At 43.6% G+C, this 15,023-nt stretch overlaps 1 protein-coding gene across 7 annotated transcripts in view; it reads right to left on the bottom strand.

Moving 5' to 3' along the window:
• Positions 1-15,023, bottom strand: part of LOC130117222 (RNA-binding protein Musashi homolog 2) — a 400,440-nt gene that overhangs the window by 64,220 nt on the left and 321,197 nt on the right. The window lies entirely within an intron of this gene.

Here is a 15,023-nt window from a genome sequence, read left to right as displayed (position 1 = left end):
AGAGCAATCGAATCCAAGAGATGAAAATATCCCCGAAACCAAACTGCTGCAGTGTAGAAAACAAGTAGGCCCACTCCACTCTGTCAAGGGCCTTCTCAGCATCCGGAAACATAACTACTTCCAAATCAGAAGGAGAAGCCGGAGTATGAATGATGCCGAGAAGCTTCTGAATGTTAGTAAATGAATGCCGCTGTCTAATGCATCCTGTTTGATCTTCTGATATGACTGAGGATACAATAGATTCTAATCGATGAGCAAATGCCTTCACAAGTATTTTTACATCAACAGATAACAGTGATATTGTCCTTCTTGAAAATTAGGCCTGTGTGAGAGACGGTGGCAAGAAGCCCTGTTGGAATAACTGTGCAAACATTTCAAGCAGTAATGGAGCCAACTTCGCTGAAAATTTCTTATAATATTCCACCAGGAATCTGTCAGGCCCCAGGGATTTGCCATTATGCATTAATTTAATTGCCTCAGTAATCTTGGAAAGTCGTAAGGGATTACCTAATGGCTGTTGGTCATCAGCTGAGACCTTGGGCATATCTAGACGCGCAAAGAATTCAGACATGTGGGCTTCATCGTTGGAGGACTCTGATGTATAAAGCTGGGTGTAAAATGCTCTAAAAACTTTGTTGATCTCAGTAGGATCGACAGTATGAATGCCTGTGTTATTACGAATCTGAGTGATCTGTTTTGAAGCGGTTCTAGCCTTTAATTGATGAGCCAAGACGGCTAGCTTTGTCTGCAAACTCATACAAAATACCTCAGGAGCGAAGCAGGAGTTGCTCAGCTTCTCTGGTTGTCAGAAGCTCAAGCTCTGTTTGGAGTTTCAACCTACCCTTATAAAGATCGGGTGATTGATTAGTTGAGAAGCCACTGTCTATGCTAGCGATAGACTCTTCCAATTCCCTTTGACGAGCTCTACGACATTTATTAGCATGAGATGTGTATGAGATAGTTTTACCTCTAATAAATGCCTTTAGGGTTTCCCATAATAAAGATGGGGAGGTGCCTTCTATTCTGTTAGTCTCCAAGAAAAAGTCAATGGCTTCAGAGACATATATGCAGAAATTTGCATCAGCCAATAATAAAGGATCTAAATGCCAAGTTCTAAAATCTTTAGGTTTAAGGTCAAAGCAAAGATCAAGGATTCCTGTAACATGGTCTGATAGAGCTATTGGTGAGTACTGTGCAAAGACTACTGATGAGATAAACACTTTATCGATGAACAAATAATCTATACACAAATAGGTCCGATGTACATGTGAAAAAAATATTGTTTTGCAGAGGGATGTAAAAATCTCCAGGGGTCGATGTATCCGTATTGTTCCATAAAATCAGAGAAGGCCTGAGACATTTTGGAGGGTGTCATAGCCCTAGGACTAGATCTATCAATTAAAGGGTCAATGACACAGTTCATGTCTCCCCCCATTATTAATAAATGGTCATTCAAATTGGAAAGAGAGGATAACAGACCTCTCATAAAGTTATGGTCATACCAATTAGAGGCATATACAGACAAAAGAGTGACTGTTTTTTGGTATAGTGTACTGGAGACAATGCTGTAACGGCCATTCTTGTCTGCAAGAACATCACTCGAGGTAAAGCGTACATCTTTCCTAATTAGAATAGCAGCACCCCTTGTTTTCAGATTAAGTTTTGAATGAAAAACCTGTCCTTTCCAATGTCTACTTAGTCTCTGTTGATCGCATTAAGTAAACGTGTCTCTTCGAGGAACATTATGTCTGCTTTTAGGCTGTGGATGTGTGAAAAGATTTTTGCATGTTTTAGTGGCGCATTTAACCCCCCAAAATTTAACGGAATGACCCTTACCGCCTGTCCGCCACCAACTTGTACATTAGCCATGTTATGATATTTGATACAGGGCATACCAGATCAGTACTGCGTCCAAGTTGTATGGCAAAACGACTGAAAAAAATTACCGGTGAGTAAAACAGATAAAAAAGGTAAAATACGCAAAACGCGAGTCGAAATAAAAAACAAATGAAGAGGTTGACCAGCATCCCTTTCCACCCCTCAGCACCCCCAATTCTCTTGGTACAGTGTTTCACTGCCAAGTAAATTGGTGCGCTCTTTCCTACCTTTAGCTAACCATCTTCCTTATCACAAAATTTCGGTTCCCATATCTTATAACAATAACCCCATAACATTTAACTTAAAATGATGCATGAACCATTAACAGACATTCCAAACAGCAAACCAACGAAGGATTGGCTCCAAAAACAGAATTTAGCCATGGCATTATCGACATAGTTCAGCGTAAAGCTAATGAACATTAGCAACATTAGCCCGTAGCAACTAGCCTCGGTTCACCTTTGGTATTAACATATAAATGAATGTATTGCCCAAGTCATAGATATGATTAAATGATTGGGATGATGGAAAAGTTATTAGCGTACTTGGACTTATTTCGTAGACAGGTGTTCACAGTACATTAGGCTAAGTCATCGGCTCCGGTTGGTAGGCCGCCGCAAAGTTGCAGTCTTCCTCGGGCGAGGAAAGTCCCTTCCTAGCCCTGTCTTTCAGTGTGATGATTAGCCTAGCTGGGAATAGCAAGGTCGGTTCGAGCCCCAGGTTGTATAGCTTTGACATTCCCTCCCGGAATCTTGTGCGCTGCTCAAAGACCTCTGGGGTGTAATCTTCGAAGATCCATTTTGGCTTCCCCTGATACTGGAGTTTATCATGCTGCTTTGCAGGCCTCGCGAATAACCAGCTCCTTTATCTAATAAGCGAATAACCCCCCCCCCAAAAAAAGCGAATAATCACGGCCCGCGGCTTTCCGCCCATAGGTGGCTTAGCGGTGAGTGCTCTGTGCGCACAGTCCAAATTGGGGGGAGATTGCAAAGCTTGTCTGCCAACCAGTTCAATCAGCAGATCCGCAAATAAAGTTGTAGGCCGAGGACCCTCAATAGACTCTGGCAAACCAATGATATTACTGATATTAATCCTCCGACTCTGGCCTTCTAGGTCTGCTGACTTAGCTGTTAGCTTGGCGTTGCTATCGGCCAAAGTAGCAAATTTCTTCTCCAGTGCATGTACACGCTGTTCTACAAGGGTAGCATTTGTCTCTATTGAGATGATCCGCTGGTCATGGTCCAGTATCGTGGCTTGTGTTTGAGTCAATTTCTCCTTTAAGGACGGGAAAGCTATTTAAACTCATCTAGAATGCTTGCTTTGTGTTCTTCAAGCACGCTAGCTATGCTAGCTACACAGGAAATGCTGCATACAGCGTGAGCGTCATCCTTCTTGGCATCATCCTTCCTCGTCTGCTTTGATAATTTAGAAGCCATTTCACTGAAAATTATTTGACGTTGCGTTAATTGCCCGGCACAGGGTATTTGAAATAGTTTGGGGTAATGAAAATTGTTCTTTTTGAAAAAGTGATGGGACAGCGAGATTTTTGCGACCACTACATCCGGATTCCCAATCGGACGTCTGGTGAACTTAAAGGATGCCTATTTTCATGTGCCAATATTACTGGAACACAGACAATTTCTACGTTTTGCCTATGACAGTACAGTATACGCCAAGTTCTGCCATTTGGCTTAGCTCTCGTTCCCCACATTTTCACTAAAATGTCTTGAAGTAGTGCTAGCATTGATCAGAGGCAAGGGTATTCGAACCCTCGACTACCTGGATGATTTACTGATTCTGTCGGACTCGGTGTATCAGGCCGATGCTCATACGTCCCAGCTGGTGACTCACCTGCGTTCTCTGAGGTTTGTCATAAACCTAAAAAAGAGCTGTCTCTCTCCTAGCCAGAAAATTGTTTTCTCGGTCTGGATTTGGATTCAATAGACAGCTAAGCCTGGTTATCATCCCCCATGAGTGACTACTTTCAACCAATGTCTGTCTCCTTTTCAGCTGCATCACACTGTGCGTCTCCGTCAGTGCCAGCCCCTGCTGGGACTGATGGCCTCTTATCCCAGTGGTGCCTCTGGGCTTGCTAATGATGAGAAAATTCCAGTGCTGGGTGCAGTTGGTGCTCTGTTCTCATAGGAGATAGGACAGGGTGTGGATCACGCCTTCATGCTTGAGGGCTCTGCTCCCATGGAGACATCTAGCCCATTTGACTGAGAGAGCCCTTCTGGGCCTGGTTCTCTCACATGTTCTGATCACCACGAATGCATCCAGATAGGGCTGGGGCACTCTAGGAAAGTGCATGTGAGTGGAACCTGGACAGATTAAGAGAGGTCATGGTATATCAGTCTGCTGGAGCTCTATGCAGTGTATCTGTCACTAAGACAATTTTACTGTATGGGTCTGCTGTCGGGATTGCATGCGCTAGTATGCAGCGACAATACATGCCTAATTGCGCACTTAAACAAATAGGGAGGGACGCGCTCTCTTCCCCTCCTCTCTCTGTCTCACAGACTACTGTCATGGAGCAGCAGTAACCTGCTGTCTCTCAGAGTGACACACATCCTGGGAATACTGAATAGTGGGGCAGACCTTCTCTCCAGGGGTTTTTCACTGGCGAAAGAGTTGAGACTGCACCCCGCTGTAGTGGAACATACATGGGATCGGTTGGGCAGGGCCGCTGTCGATCTATTCACCTCGAGAGAAAATGCGCACTGTCCCATGTTCTTCTTGCTACGGGACAGGAGCGTGCTCCTCAGATCAGATGTGCTGGCTCATCAGTGGCCTCAGACACTCCTGTACATGTTTCTTACATCGGCGCTAATTCAGACCACGCTGGAGCGTGTTTGTATAGGGAGATTAACTGTGATTCTGATCACCCCAAGTTGGCCAAAGAAAGCATGCTTCGCAGTGATCATCTCTTTTGAACGGGAGACCATGGTGCCTCTCTGTACACAAAGATCTGCTATCGCAGGCCCAGGGTGCCTGAAATCTGGGATGAGTGCACCTGCCCCCTGAAAAGGAGAAATTCACAGCAACTGGGTTGCCTGCCAACGTCATTGACACAATACAGAGTGCCAGAGTAGTGTCCATGCAGGGGTTATATATGCTCAAGTGGCGCTTATTTGATGTTTGGTGTCATGAAAGGAATATAATTACGTTCCAGAGCTCTGTGTTGGATATTTTGATGTTTCTTCAAGAATTATTGGAAAGAGGCCTTTCCTTTTCCACTGTTAAAGTCTCCCTCTCCGATGATCTCTTCTTACCATGTGGGATTTGACGGAAAATCCCACAACTCCCTTCCTCTGGTGATGCGTTTTATAAAGGGCGTCCCGTGTAAGAGGCCGATGCGCAAAACCACGATTCCCCAGCGGGATCTTGCTCTGGTTCTAGATACACTGTATGATGTGCCTTTTGAGCCACTGCAGTCTGTGGGCATGGATATGCTTTCATATAAGTCAAGGATCTTATTGACCCTGTGCTCAGCAAAATGCATGTGAGACATCCATGCTATCTGTGTTCATCCTTCATGTTTACAATTTGTGCTGGACAACTCTAGGGTGATACTGAATCCTAATCCCGCATACACCCCGAACGTACCTGCCTTGTATTACATGGCATTTTATTTTGAGCTGATGCCCCCCACCATTTGCATTGGCTGATCAACAGCGTCTGTATAACCTATGCCCGGTACGTGCACTGCACGCATAGGTTGAGCAAATGTGGGAAATATGCACAACTGAGCCATGGCTAAGCCATGATGATGACTTAGAAGACAGAAAAAGAAATCTGTCTGAAAAGTGTTTTAAATGCACTTTGGTGGCACAGGGAGCTACGAGCTAAGGCTCTATAAATTAAACGTTTATGGGGATAAAGAGTGTTTTTTTTACTCAATAAATAGAGCATTCAACCTCCATTTAAACACAATGTATCTTACATTTTGTCTCTACATTTGTTAAATCAGAGGGGTTAAAACTCGGGGTCAGTTGAAACTATTATCCCTGGAGCATGTTAGGGGTTCATTTTATTTTTCTATACAAGGATAGACATATTTTTCATAACGGTGGTCATACCTTTAAGCTTCTTGGTAAATGGTGGTCTCTCTAACCGCTAGGCCACCCTGCAATTTTACAGATTCAATGAGCCAGACGTTGTGAAATCCCGAATTCCCTTCTGGGTTAATGTCATTTTTTTGTTGCATGTATATGAATGAGTGCGCTGTTCTTTCTCGGAGACTGGCGGTGCAGGTGGAGATATGGAAGTATGGAGGCTTCCACGGTGCAGGTGGAGATATGGAAGTATGGAGGCTTCCACAGTGCTACCTTTACACATCTTATCTGCCAGCAGACAGATCTGACACTGCTGATGTATGTGACAAGGAAAGGATATGGTGACAAGGAACGAAACAGAGAAAACCTGCCCAGTATTCATGACAACCCTACCATAACACCATACATTGGTTATGTATAAAAAGAGACAAAAAAGTACACGATTCTGTGCATGTATGTGCACATGTCAATGTATGTTCTGTTATCGGTGACATCAGCAAAGGACATTTGTTTTTTAAAAGGGAAAGCGAGAAGGGTTGTGCTCTGATTGAAAATGCCCCATTATTGTCCTTTTATATTACCCCCTCCCACCTCTTCTCACCCTTTTCTGCTGTTGCCACTTTCTTCTGCTCTTCTAAATCATTGCCTCCCTCTTTTCCCTGACTACTTAAGAAGCTGAGTCACTGGACCTGAAGTACTGTTTGTCTGTCATTACATCTTGGGTAGCTGGTTGACTGAGTGGTATGTCTTTCTCCCTCTCCCTCTCCCTCTCTCCCAATGGACCCCTCTGACATCTTCATTCCTAGTTTTCAGTGTGGCATAATGACCCCCTGGTAGCAGCCCTAATGGTGCTATAATGGTCATTTAAGCCAGGGCAGGCACAGAGGGGATGGCTGTGGAGAATTGGAGTCACAGAAGAAGACAATAGTTTTTAAAAGGACAGGATCCTGGCGAATTCTCTAAGTCCCACCCCTCTGGCCTCTGACGGCTTTCTTTGTATTGTGAATGTCTGTTTCTTTGTGTGTGTGTGGGTGTGTGTGTGTGTGTGTTTCTAATGAAAGGAACTGGCACATTCACTGGTTGGTAACAGGTTGTACAGTATTATGCAGAGATGCTTAGGAATGTTTACTCATGTTTTACTTCTTCAATTTCTTTTTTTCTCCCCCCTCCTCTTTTCTCCCCAATTGTATCTGGCCAATTACCCCATTCTTCCAAGCCATCCCGGTCGCTGCTCCCCACCCCTTCTGCCAATCCTGGGAGGGCTGCAGACTACCACGTCTCCAATGATTCATGTGGAGTCACCAGCCGCTTCTTTTCACCTGACAGTAACAAGTTTCACCAGGGAGACGTAGTGTGTGGGAGGACCACGCTACCCCGCCCCCCAGTTCCCCCTCCCCCCCGAGCAGGCGCCCCGACTAACCAGAGGTGGCGTTAGTGCAGCAACCATGACACACACCCACATTTACATTACATTACAATTATTTAGCCGACACTTTTATCCAAAGCGACTTACAATAAGTGCATTTAACGTAGAAAATCAGGAGAACTACTAGTCAGAGGTCATAAGTGCATCTTCTCTCTAAACAAGCATCTAAGAGCAAAACTAGTGCTAAAGTAAAAGCGCAAGAAAGATATTTTTTTTAAATGAGTGAATACAATAGGTGCTAAGAGCAAGTAACAGTGTAGTAGTTCTTGAAAGGGTGAGTTTTAACCTGCGCCGAAAGATGAGCAGCAACTCCGTTGTCCAGAAATCAATGGGGAGTTCATATTACCAATGTGAGGCCAGGACAGAAAAGAGCCGTGACTGAGTCGATCGGTAGTAGGGGCCTCTGAGTGACGGGGCAACCAGGCGCCCCGAGGCAGCAGAGCGAAGTGATCGGACAAGGGTGTAGGGCTTGACCATGGCGTGGAGATAGGAAGGAGCTTTTCCTTTCACTGCCCTGTAGGCTAGCACCAGTCTTAAACTGGATGCGAGCAGCTACTGGGAGCCAGTGTAGGGACATGAGAAGGGGAGTTGTGTGGGAGAACTTAGGGCGGTTGAACACCAGATGAGCTGCAGCTTTCTGAACAAGCTCCAAAGGTCTGATGGCCGACGCCGGGGCGCCAGCAAGGAGGGAGTTGCCGTAGTCCAGCCAGGAGATGACCAGAGCCTGGATGAGCACCTGTGCCATCTCGTCGGTGAGGAATGGGCGAATCCTTCTAATGTTATAGAGGAGAAATCTGCAAGAGAGAGCAACCGATGCAACGTTTGCAGCAAACGACAGTTGGTCATCCAGGATCACACAGATTCCTCACAGTCCGAGTTGGCGTTACAGCGGTGTTGTCAATGGTGATGGCCATGTCTCGGTGTGCGCAACCTTTCCCCGGGAGGAACATCAGCTCTGTCTTGTCCAGATTGAGCTTCAGGTGGCATGTCACCATCCACTCAGAGATGTCAGTCAAGCACGCAGCAATGTGTGTCTCTACTTGTGTGTCAAAGGGAAGAAAGGACAAGATCAGCTGGGTGTCATCAGCATAACAATGGTAAGAGAAGTCATGCCAGCGAATAACAGAACCCAGGGATGTTGTGTACAGGGAGAAAAGGAGAGGACCCAGAACCGAACCTTGTGGAACACCTGTAGTCAGTCTGCGAGGCTCCGACACAGATCCCCTCCATGTCACTTGGTAGGAGCGACCCGTCAGGTAGGATGCAAACATTGAGAGTGCAGAGTCTGCGACACCCAGCCCCTCGAGGGTAGAGAGGAGGATCTGGTGGTTCACTGTGTCGAACGCAGTGGACAGGTCCAGGAGTATCAGGGCAGAGGAGAGAGAGTTTGCTGTCGCAGACTGCAGCGATTCTGTCACTGCAAGGAGGGCTGTCTCTGTCGAGTGACCCACCTTGAACCCAGACTGGTTGGGGTCCAGGAGGTTGTTCTGGTGGAGGTACAAAGAAAGTTGGTTAAAGACAGCACGTTCAAAAGTTTTGGATAGAAAGGGTAGAAGGGAAACCGGTCTGTAGTTTTTGACGTCAGAGGGGTCAAGTGATGGTTTCTTGAGAAGGGGGGGTGACTTTAGCAGTCTTGAAGGCAGATGGAAAGCATCCTGCCTGGAGGGAGGTGTTGATGAGGTGGGTTAAAAAGGGAAGGAGTTCAGGTGCTATAGATTGAAGAAGAGGGGAGGGGACTGGGTCAAGGGAGCATGTGGGATAGGGTGGGACATGGAGAGGTGAGGGAGGGTGCAGAGGGTGGGCTAGTGCAAGGAGCACTAACCGGGTGGTGAGAAAAGGAGGATCTGATGTCGTTTACCTTTTTGATAAGGTAAGATAAGGTCCAGCTGGTTGCCGGCCTTGTGGGTAGGAGGAGAGGGTGAGAGGTGAAGGTCAAAGGAGGAGAGGAAAGAGAGAAGAGGATCTAGCTTGTCAGTGTGGACGTTGAAGTCACAGAGAAGGATAAGTGCAGAGTCATCAACAGGGAAGTGTGAGACAAGTGTATCAAGCTCCTACAGGAACTCACCAAGGGGGCCTGGTGGGCGGTAAACAACCACAATGGTGAGTTTGATTGGATAAGAGACAGAAACAGCATGAAATTCAAAAGAGGGCGGAGAAAATTGTGGAATGGAAACAATAAGAGTATTTCCATTTCAGGGAGATTAGCAGGCCAGTACCACCACCTCGCCTCCCAGCTCTGGGAGTATGAGAAAAAGAATACACATCTGACAGAGCTGCGGGTGTGGTAGTATTTTCTGGCATGATCCAGGTCTCTGTTCGAACAAGAAAGCTGAGGGAGAGCAAGGATGTGTAGCCTGAGATAAACTCAGCTTTCGGCAGCGCAGACTGGCAATTCCAGAGCCCTCCCGTCACCACTTGCTCAATGTGAGTAGAGAGCGTGGGATAGATGAGATTGGTAGGGTCACAGCGCCAAGGAGTGACCCAACGTCTATGCCAGCCCTGGGAAGAGGAAAGGACAGGAATGCGAAGGAAACACATAGTCTGTACTAGGTACACAAAATACAGACGACTGACCGGATCTAAAAAGAACAGTCCTTGCTTGACGAAGTCTTGGCTTGAAAAAGTCGCGCTTGCCTTTGTTCACTCTAGCCTTCATTCAACCTAGACCTGTTTGCCCTCGGCTTGTTTGCCTGTTACTTCCAAGTAGCAGCAGTGATTTAAAGAACACTGATTGCTAATTGTCTGCCAGGAGTGCAGGCCATACCCTGGCCACTTAACACTCAATTGGCCAAAGAGGTACACTGAAACTAGGCCTATTGCCCAGAAACTGGTCACTTATGTAAAACTCTATCAAACCTCAAACAAAACTATTAAAACTGCAAACAGCAAGTTACCAAGAAGTATATTTATAAGCTAAAAGGATTACTAAGTCAAAACAGCTAGGCAACAAGAAATATCTAAGGACACACTAGGAGAAAAACAGCTACAGCTAGAATAAGACAGCTACAGCTAGAAGAAGACAGCTGTAGCTAGAATAAGATCCCATTAGTTCCCACTAGGAACCAGCAGCAGATCTATAGAGTAAAGGAGTAATACTCAAGCAGCTGGAATAAGACTAATAACAACTTGTTAAGCAAGAAAGATGATACTTACCCTATTCTAGATGAACCAGCAATTCAGAATCACTCCAGAAGTTAAAATGCAAATCCATCTTCCCACACACAGACATGGCCAATTGTGTCTGTAGTTACGCCCGACCAAGCCGGAGGTAACACGAGGATTCGAACCGGTGATCCCCGTGTTGGTAGGCAACGGAATAGACCACTATGCTACCCAAATGCCCTTACTTCTTCAATTTCAATCAATTGTTCCACTTCACTACAGCCTGTTAACATGCACACATACATCGCACGCGTGCATACACACACACACACACACACACACACACACACACACATACCCACACACACATAATACATTCTCTGTTCTATTCCTCATCTACTATTGCTACTTGAAATACCACCAGTTGCCTGTGTGGTTGTTAACTTCCACACAGCGCTCCCTTCAAACCTCTTTCCATATTTCTGGTCTTTGGTATACATCTGAATATGCATAAAATGCGCAAGGGTAACACACTATATTAACCGAGGTATAGCCTTAATCAAGGACTAACGCATTCAAAAGGTGCTCTTGTTAATAGCAGGTTAAATGCCCTCCCAGCTATAACAATCTGAGTAAAAACACAGCCTTGAAAGCAAAATGAGCTGCAGGATTGTCTATTTTTAATGAGTTCAAACAGCCAATTCTGCACAGTAGCTGGCACCTTTATTATAACAATGCTTTTAGCATTTTATGTTAAACCAAAATAATCCTAAAATACACCAAAAATAGTATGAATTACCTCTTTTACTTTCACTAACCCACACGATCCTTGCATTTAATGCTAAATATACTGTAAATGCGCATTGCACTGGACAAACACTCAATTGATGGCTATCGCTCTAAAATATTTAACATTTATAAATAAGATGAGCTAGGAGTTATGTTGGCTGATTTAATCAGTAATTTTTCCAAAAAATAAAAAATTAGGCAAAGAAACCTTTCTTGCAAATTCTGTCAATTGTCAGACCAGCAACAAACTTATTGACAAAAGCTAATACAACATACTGATATTAGTGTTCAAAGACAGTTGCAAAAAACAACAAGTTCAGTAGGTAGGTAGTATGACTGAACAACACAGAACAGAGATGTGATTTGTGGACATTAAGAGAGAATGGGGCGTTGAGTGCTTTTCTCAAGGACACCTTAAAAGTAACTGTTGGGGGGAGGGGGGACTGCCCATTCACTTTACTTGACAAAATTTCTAGCGAACCAAAAACCCCTTAAGATTATAAAACCAAAAACAAAACAACAAAAAAGAAATCAGCACTTTTTTACAATGCAAAAGATATACTAATGTGACAAAATCTAAGAAGAATTTTATTCTATTGCATCCATTTTAATCAATGTTGAAATTTTTAATTTCAATACCCTTGGCTTGGTTTGCCTTGTGTACACTTATTTTCTTGCTCTCAAAGCAAATCCAAAAATTATCACTGGTATAAGACCAGTAACATTTGTCTTAACATAGCGGTACTGACGATAACCAGGACTCAAACAGGTGAACTATGGCCCACCAACTTCTAAAAAAGCAGTTTTCAGTGAGAACCCCATCCATTTAGATGAAGCGCCCAGAGTATAATATAAACAGTAAAAACAATTAGTATATGATGATTGTTAGGCCATGTTGTGTCCTGAAGTTGCACTTAACCCCTCTGGCCTCAAGTCACCAAGCTAAACCCCATATTGGAAAGGTGAAGACCTATCACCAAGACTGATGTAAAAAGGAGGAACAGTATGAACTTATCAAAGAAAGGTGAATCAGTTCATCTAAATACACAACCCAGTCTCACAGCAGTTCGTGAAATAGCCATGAAATTTAATCTATTGATTGGTGTACAACGACAGGAATTTTCCATTTTTTTGTGACACTCAGCACGACTTTCAAACTAATGTACCAATATATATATATATATATATATATATATATATATATATATATATATAACATACATATATATATCAGAAATCAGCCAATCACAAAGCTTCAAATTCTGAATAACCTAAAATTCTGAAACGATCGATATGCGACGGGTGTTCTCCGGCCTGCCCACCAGACTGATAAAATAAAATAAATAAAAACAAGGATTAAATTTCATGATTAACTGTTGAATTATATCGTTTATAGTTACAATGAATAACAAATGAGAAAAACCTATACGGCTTCTGTGCTCCCGAGTCCCGACTGACAGAAAAAACGTGGCGCAGACACGAAACAGACTTCAAATTGAAATACATTAGTTTGAAAGTCATGCTTAGTGTCACGAAAAATTGGAAAATTCGTGTCCATGTACATGAATCAATAGATTAAATTTCGTGACTACTTCATGAGCTGCCATGTGACTGGGTTGGGATACAATGTTTATCGACAGGTACTAAGTGACCTCTTCAGTTTAAACTGACTGCAGGTATCCCCACCCTTATAAACAATACAGTTGCATAACGACCGAAACCAACGGTCAGTTTCATATGCAAATATAGTAGGTGTGAGCATTAACTGGAATTACATGGCCATGTGTACTATTCCAGAGAATTATTGAGCATGATAAAGACAGTATGAATTTATCTCTTTTTTAGAACTCTTGCTGACAAAACTGAAAACCAGATCAAAGTTTCTGGGCCTGCGACAGCCTGAGGTTGCCCGACCTGAGATCACTCAGGTTTACACCAATCCAAAGACAGCTCCATGTTACTAAACCAAACCCAATCCTCCCTCTTTCTACAACGGGATCTTGCAATTTTAAGTTGTCCTTGGTATTGACCAGCCGCGTTGCTAATTTTACCAATTTGCCAACTTTGTGACTAAAGCCACCTGCGAAGTTACTGAGGCACCCAATTCTGGTGTGAGATTGGCCATCCTAAAGTCGTCCATCCAATCAGTGTGGAGATGTTCTTGCTCGATGACCAACTCTTACTGCAGTACTGACTCTTCCGTATTTTACACTGGTAGTCAACAGTCCACACCATGTGCATGAGCAGGGTTAATTATATTGGAGGCCCTCTGAGTGTATTAGAGAGAGTCACTGAAGTCTGTGCTAGAATGGATTAAGCATTTTCCAAGCCTCAACTACTGGTACTGAGATGGGCATCTTGAAACTAAAACAACCTTTCCAATCGAACTGGAAATTTTTCCAAACTGAAGATTTCACGGTGTAAATGAAACCCGTGCAGATTTGCATCCAGACTGCACTTTTTGTATCCACTCTGCTTGGCCCTTTATAGTTATTTATAAGGCGATTTGATTAAGTATTTCCGAGAAGTTGTGTACAGTGAGAAAAACCTTTGATCTTAAATGGAGGCGCCTCCCGCATCTCAGCAAGGAAGGACACTAGTCAATATTTGGCCTGAGGTTATTTAATTTAGACAAGGAGTGCGATTCATACATTAAAAATTCCAATTACCCGTCAGGAGTGCAGCGCACCCAGAGAAGGCTGTTTTAATCATACAGCTTTATCACACTCTTTAACTGAGTTTAACACGGACAGCATCGTACATTACGCCTTGGGGAAGGTGATGTGCCTTTAATTTGTCATAAACAGTCAACATTTTAAAAATCCATGTTTAGCCAGGGCTGGCTTCACAAAGCAGGGGTAATACCGATCCTCTCTTTCCTTTTCAAAATCCTCTCTCTCCCTCCTACCTCCAAGGCATCAATAATTTTCCAAACGACTAAATCTGAATTGATACTCCAGACATCAGTGTTTTTGTTTTTTGATGGTAGCGCTGGAGGGGTGCTTCTTCTTTTTTAGGCAGTTCTACATATAATTTTAGTTGTTCGCTCCCCCCTAAAAATTGTAGTGGGTCATTTAATGAAAAAAGTCCTCATCGCTTTCATTGATAGGTCATTCACACCTACCATTTCTATTTACTTGAGTGTGCTCACTCAGTTATCACAGAGACAGGGACATTTTAGTTTGAATTATGTGCATTTTTCAAGTAAATAATAATAATTAAAAAAAAAAAAAAAACTCAAAATTTTGCCCAGGTTGAAGGAAGTAAATACAGTTTCCCTTTCTTCCACAAATGACGTCATGATCAAGTATAAATCAAGCTTATGGCTTATCTGTAGGTGGGCACAGCTGGATCCCCCCTCCGTTACCATTCCCAATTTCACAAGTCTATTTCACAAAGCTATTACCGAGATCTGAGCTTCTGTCAGACATTTCCCATTCTGTCTCATCAGTGGCAGCAATGATGTCTAGCATGGCAAACAAAGTATGTGTAAAGTGCTTAAATAAAGCATGAAATCGACAGGATGCCTGTCTGAGTGTGGCAACACGGAGCCAGGGGCCCCATGCTGCAGATAGGTACAGCTGCTCACCTTCACACTGTATACCTCCCATTTGGACTCATGAGCATCTGAGTCCAAATGAGTCAATACATTTAAACACACAAAAGGACATCTATTATTTTCCATATATGAAAAGAATGTAAAAAAAAAAAATCAAATCTGCCTTCACAAAGCACTGCCTATTTCTCTGCTCCTTCACAGATGGATTTGCATA

Source organism: Lampris incognitus, chromosome 8 (genome assembly GCF_029633865.1).
Source record: "Lampris incognitus isolate fLamInc1 chromosome 8, fLamInc1.hap2, whole genome shotgun sequence".
Classification (NCBI taxonomy): Eukaryota; Metazoa; Chordata; class Actinopteri; order Lampriformes; family Lampridae; genus Lampris; species Lampris incognitus.
This window is presented reverse-complemented; position numbering and strand designations above follow the sequence as displayed.